Below are 6,000 nucleotides of genomic sequence, written 5' to 3'. Positions count from 1 at the left end.
TTTTTTTTCCCCAATGACATAGAGCAGAGATGATCCATCTCTTAAGCAGAAAAATATCCTTCTGTCTCCTGCATGAAGCTAGCCTTAATGGCATCAATAAAATGAAGCAGGGAAAAAGCAAAATTAAGTCATAGGGATTGTGCAATGTCTTTGGAAGAGGCAGAATCACGTTTTATGCTGGGGACACAAGCACTGTTGCATGGTTAGCGTGGTCTGAGCTCGAAAGTGGCAGACCGTCTTTCCAGCTCCTTTGAATATTTCTGTCCTGCTGCTGTTATGTAAGAGCTGCTGTCCCAGTTTGCTTGTGCAGCTCTCTGCCTTATGCGTGATGATGCTCTGGAGCCTACGCCAAAGGTAATGCCCTACAGCACGCTCCACATTGCAGCAATAATAATAATAATAACAATAGTAATATAACTAGTAATAGTAATTAGCAGCGACAGCTAGATACAGTCGTTCTCAGGAGTATTTCGGCTACTCGCCAAGAACGCACTTCGGGGGTGAAGCCGGTGTCTTGTCCTACCACTCCCCGGCACAGCGGTCAACGCAGCCGCCCCCGGACAAGCTGCCCCGGCTTTGCTGCTGCTGCTGCAGCCGCGGCGGGGCGGGGCGGGGCGCGGCCCCCCCGCGATGCGCGCAAGGACAGCGGGCACCGGGGCACGGGCTGCAGCTCGCAGGCGGCGGGGCCGCGCACTGGGACGCGCCGCAAAGGTACGGCACACGCACCCCCGGCACACGCACCCCCGGCACACGCATCCCCGGCACACGCATCCCCGGCACACGCACCCGCGCTCCCGCCCTCTGCCCACCCCCGCACCTGCTTCCTCGCCGCGGGCCGGCGGGGCGGGGCGGCGCGCCGTGTTGTGCTCCGTAACCAGGCAGCTGCGCCGGGCGCACCGAGGCGCGGAGCAGCGCGGTGCGCAGGGCTGAGGTAGGGCGCGGCGGCGCGGGGCCGGAGCGAGGGGCTCCCGGGGACGGGGGTGTTCGGCGGCTTCGGTGAGCCCGCGAGTGGCAGGAGCGCGGCCGGGAAGAAGGGGGTCCCATGGGGCAGCCTCTGCCGGCTGCCCCCCAGCCGCCTCCTGCCCCCCCTGCGCAGAACTGTCTTGAGGTGAATCCGAAACTCCGTGCCGTGGTTGCGGAGTTTGGCCGTGTTTCGGGGTGGGTTTGGGGTTTTGCCCTTTTCGGAGCGGACAAACCCGGCGGAGGGCTGTGGTGGTTGTCCTCTCGTAGTGCGCGTACGTGTGTGTTGCAGAGATAGCCAGTTTTATGCTCAGTCACACACTGCAGGCCAAAACGTAGTTAACCAAAGGAAATGTGACTATTGATGGGCGCTCCCGGGAAGCCAGTTTTAGCCTGGGTTGCACGCAGTGATGGTGCAAAAAGGACAAGTGCACCACGACAGAGACGCGTAGAGCCCATATGTTCCCTGGCTTGTGTGGTAACTCCTCGGAGGTAAGACCTGCTGAAATACTCACCGACAAGGTTGTTACTAGGATTTTGCCAATCGTATTCGTGCTGAGGAGAAGTGCTTGTAAGGAGTATTAGTACCCTGCCACGAAAGACCATATATTGGAATTTGATGAGGAAATACTTATGTAAATCATCTGTTTGATGCTGAGGGAAACTCCAGTGCATCTGGCTGTGAGGGATGTATACCTATGTGGCTTGTAGGGAAATAGTATGTGGTGTTTCTGGCTGCCTGCCAGAACTCTTCTAGTGCGGAGCCTGTTGAACGACTCCTAACAGGCACACGCTTTCCTGTAGTAGTACTAGTGATGGACTGTCTGCTCCCCGTGATCTCTGATAATTATTTTTGTGATTCTTGCGTGCACTTCAATATTAAACAGATCCCAAGCTGTAAATGCTGATGGGCTATGTTAACATGTTGCCACCAGACAGGAAAAAAAAAGGCTGCTATGTCATTTTGGTTGGTAAACAGGCTTTCTTTGTTTGTTATAATAAATGTTTGTTGTGTACTGAATGACATTAAAAAAACTGCTTTCTGAGGTACAGCTTTAAAATTTTGGAGTTACTTCTTTTCTGGTGAGAGTCAGGCACTGTTATTTGGAGTGTTTCACACAGATGTTTTGCCCTGAGAAAGGAGCTCTCCAGAATGAGCATGGTGCTGCGTGTTGCAATGATTAAATTCTCATCTTTGCAAACCCTGTTAGATGTGAATGCAGAAGGAATAATCCCTACAGTTCCCACCTGTTCCTTTAATTGCTGTTCGTAGTGTCTGCTTTGGTTTGTTTTGTTTATTATTACTTTCAGAAATAATATGTGTCAATATTATGAAATTCCATGTTGCTGAGTATAAAACACCAGTGCTTACATATTTTACAGGTGAATCTAAATACATTTGAGATTTTTTAAAATTTTATTCTATTTTTACTTTAGGCTGTTGTAATAAGTTTCAGTAGTGATTTGGACTGCTGTCATTAATACAGACACAGGAAACTTGTAATGACTGTATGCCTTCATGCACTATTACTTTCTCTTTAATAAATACGAGAGTCCTCAATGATGTTTTTTTGAGACCTTAAGAACTTCACTGGAGCCATGCAGAGTTACACAGCCTGTCGGTGAGCACACTGCTCAGAGAAACTAACTTTGATACTGGATCAGAGAGGGCAGAGGCACACAGGAAAAGAACAGCACTCTGTTAAATTTGGGGACAGAGTAAGAGTTCCTGGCAATGAAGAGGATCTTCCTGGGTGAGGCACTGAACAAGGCATGAACCTTTCAAGGCCAGCACAGTGAGAGTGATTGGTGGGGGTCTGCAGAGCTTTGGTCCCAAGAGCAATATACATGCATTCACCCTTCAGACAAGACACCACATTAACCCACCTCGGCTATGCTATGTTAAAGGAAGTTCAGTTGTGGCTCAATTCTTTTCTTAGCAACTAGTGGCAGTAGTTTTTGAGAAAGTACATACATTAAACATGAACAATTGTTCTTATACTTACTCCTTACCATAGCTAGCGACAAAACTTTAGAGTTCTTGTGTCTCCTTAGAGGTCATAAAACTAACAGCGGTGGTGTACATCTGAAGTCAATGGACTTTTCGCTTTGTTTCACCCATAGGCACAATTTAAAGGGAAAACCAGAGGGGTTTCTGCTTTTGCATTCATTTGGCAGTTGTCTGCCACTTGCTTGTAAGTTATAGCTAAGTTTCTTGCTTGGGAGATGTGCAGGAATACCAAAGAACTGACGCTTACTTGCTTATCTCAAACTTGGTTTGACCCACCCTTTCCTGAGATGCTCCAGTGTTTTCTATTTTAGTGGTCCTTTTTATTTTTTCTCCCACAGATGTACCTCTGCAATAGTCTTGTGCTATAGGTCATGTTATGCCACAGAACTCCTAGATACCATCAGTGTTAAACCAGAAAAATCAGAACAATTCTCCTACAATTAACTGGCTTACACTTCAGATGTGAACTTCACTCTGTCCTATTTGCTTGTGTATTGTGACCTCTGATCTTAATCTCACCCTGTCTTTGTCTGCGCAGATAGTAAGCTCTTTTAGGCAAGGATTATATCCTGTGTTTGTAGAAGGTAATGAACTACTGATCACAGTAGTTCATTACCTTAGTCCTGCTATTACCAACAGCTATATGACTGTAATATATTCCTGCACAATTTCAATCTGTTACTACTTCTAAATTGTAGTTTAGGCTGTCTTTAACTTTTTGTTGTGTCAATAAGTCTGAATGACCTTTCTTTGCATATATCTAAAAATGTATGTTCTGCCAATTTTCCTAAAAAAAGCAAGTCTCTGCCTTTTGTTTTCTCCTAGAACAGTTTGCATTTTCTGTTCAAATGGAATTACAGCTTTCAAGACAAAAATGACACCATTGGATTTTCATCCATCTTACAAAAATACTAATAAAAAGCAGATAATAAAATGCTCACTTGCTGAAATGTAAATACATACATAGGTATGTGCATGACTAGGATCCTACAAATATTTTTTAAATACTGGAGTACAATGGTAGGTAAAACATAGAAGATTGTGTGCCATATATGCCATTTAAATGTCAGATGTGCAAATTACCTTGAACTTGCAAATTATTAATTGCTGTTGCAAGACCTTCATGCAGAATGAAAAATACTTCTGTTCAACTCCAAAATATGCTTAAGGATACCTAGATGAACCAAAATAATCTGGAGTTCCAGAAAGGATCTAAATCTCTCTCTCTGCTGCCCCACTTTCCCCAAGAAAAACAAATTTCAATACCTCCAGGTAGTTACTGCACATTAAGTCAGTGTGAGGTTGGATGGTCAGTGAGAAAGAACATTGTGTTTCAGTGTTCCTGTTTCAATGCATTTTTTGTCAGTAGAGAAAGGAAGCACAGATTGACAGTGTTGGTATTCAACCATCAAAAACACCTTTCAGAGCCAAAATTGCATTTTCCATGATCTTATGTGGTGTGCGGTTACGTCCCATTGCCTTTGGGAAAGTTCCAGTATCCACTGATACGCTTCTGCTGCATTGGGTTTAAGCGACGAACTGCAAACTTGCAGTTCAGCTGTCAGAAAAAATTACCAAAGGGACTCCTCTGTTGGCCTGGATTTTGGAAGATCAGTGAGGAGATACTGCATTTTCTTTGAGGAAAATATAAGAACCCTGTTGAATCACTCTACCCCACTTCTTCATCCTAGCTCTGAATTTTATATATCCAGTAGGCATCAAGTGCAACTTGACAGATATATTCAAATAAGTTTACAAATGGATTCTCAATACATAATCTACTGGTTATCAATATCCTGGAATGAATTTTATTGAGTTTTTCCACTTTTAACTTTGAGTTTATTTAAGAGGCACTGCTTCCATTTTTCATCATGCCTTTGTCTATCAGAAATGTCTTCAGTGGAAAAATCAGTATAATGCTAACTGAGGCAAATTAATCTCCCCTTGATCTTATTTTCTATTTTGTTTTTACTTGTCTGGCTAAAAACCAGTTGCTTGCTGTCTTTATTTCTCAGATGGTCTTTTAGCACGTCTCTCTTCAAGCCTGTATTCAGCACACACTATGGCAGTGCTCTTCAATTCTCATGCTCTGTTTCTGCCCACTTATTTCTGAGTGATGGCTCTTCCAATTACATCTGGAGCAGTTTTATTCTGTTCTGAGCAGGTGTAAAGCTGCTAGACTTTGGATTTAAAGAAAACCCCAGCCTGCATAACAGGGGAGGCACTGTGCTTTTCAGTCTAATTGATCTCTCTGCCAATTTCCCTTTTATTTTTTTAAGCACTGTGTTTCTAAATCATCTCCTGACCTCCTCAAATGCTTTGGATTATTCTTGTAATATTTTGGACAACGTCAATTACTTCCTTAGTTGGAGCTATTTTCTATTGATTAGCATTTTCTTCCTACTAACAACTAACACCCAACTAAACCAGCTGTTTTTCTGACTATTTGCTGTTTAAAAACGCAGTTATAACCTCCAGAAAATTCTGGTTCCTATCTTTCTGTGAGTCATTTATTCCTGACTGGCAGGAGGCTCACTGCTGTCTCATAGAATTGCATCTGTTCCAGTAGTGTCGACCAACCGGGCAGCATTTCCAAAACCTCTTCCATTTCAGAAATGGAATCTGTGGATCAAAGTGGACTTCTAGCACTACAGCAGTAAACTAGGCTTGGAAATTATTTTCCTGGGGTTTTTTTTTCCCATTTATCAGTTCCGTGCAACTCTTGCTTACGAGGAAGTCTGCCTGTTTGTTAATACATAATGGCACCCCAGCGCTTGACCTTATTTAAGTTGCTCCTGAGATTCTGTTCAGTTCATGTGCTATAGTTATTTCAGTCACTCCACTGTATTTTTTTTATCTGTGTAACATGTGATTTGTAAATGTCTTCTAGCTGCAGGACTTCCTTGAATTTATTACTCTGTTTATTGTCCTCTCAAATATCTCTTTTTCAAATGTCCCAGATTAGGAACAGTCCTTTCACTGCCTGCCCCTGTCTATTTCTTGCTCTCTTCAATATCTTTGTTTATTAT

At 43.9% G+C, this 6,000-nt stretch overlaps 1 protein-coding gene across 21 annotated transcripts in view; it reads left to right on the top strand.

The window, feature by feature from the left end:
* The first annotated feature begins 265 nt into the window (after nucleotides 1-265).
* Nucleotides 266-6,000, top strand: part of SYNE1 (spectrin repeat containing nuclear envelope protein 1) — a 289,549-nt gene continuing 283,814 nt past the window's right edge. For 15 of the 21 annotated variants that reach the window (XM_038130876.1, XM_038130882.1, XM_038130880.1 and 12 more), the window contains exon 1: nucleotides 756-931. The gene's annotated coding sequence lies outside the window, so the exon portion shown is untranslated. Of the gene's footprint in view, nucleotides 355-379; nucleotides 712-755; nucleotides 932-975; nucleotides 1,453-6,000 lie in introns of those variants that run through there. The other 6 variants (XM_038130885.1, XM_038130887.1, XM_038130886.1 and 3 more) reach the window with 3 other exon arrangements.

Source organism: Motacilla alba, chromosome 3 (genome assembly GCF_015832195.1).
Source record: "Motacilla alba alba isolate MOTALB_02 chromosome 3, Motacilla_alba_V1.0_pri, whole genome shotgun sequence".
NCBI classification, from domain to species: Eukaryota; Metazoa; Chordata; class Aves; order Passeriformes; family Motacillidae; genus Motacilla; species Motacilla alba.
Note: the sequence above shows the minus strand (reverse complement) of the source record. Positions and strands in the feature narration are given on the sequence as shown.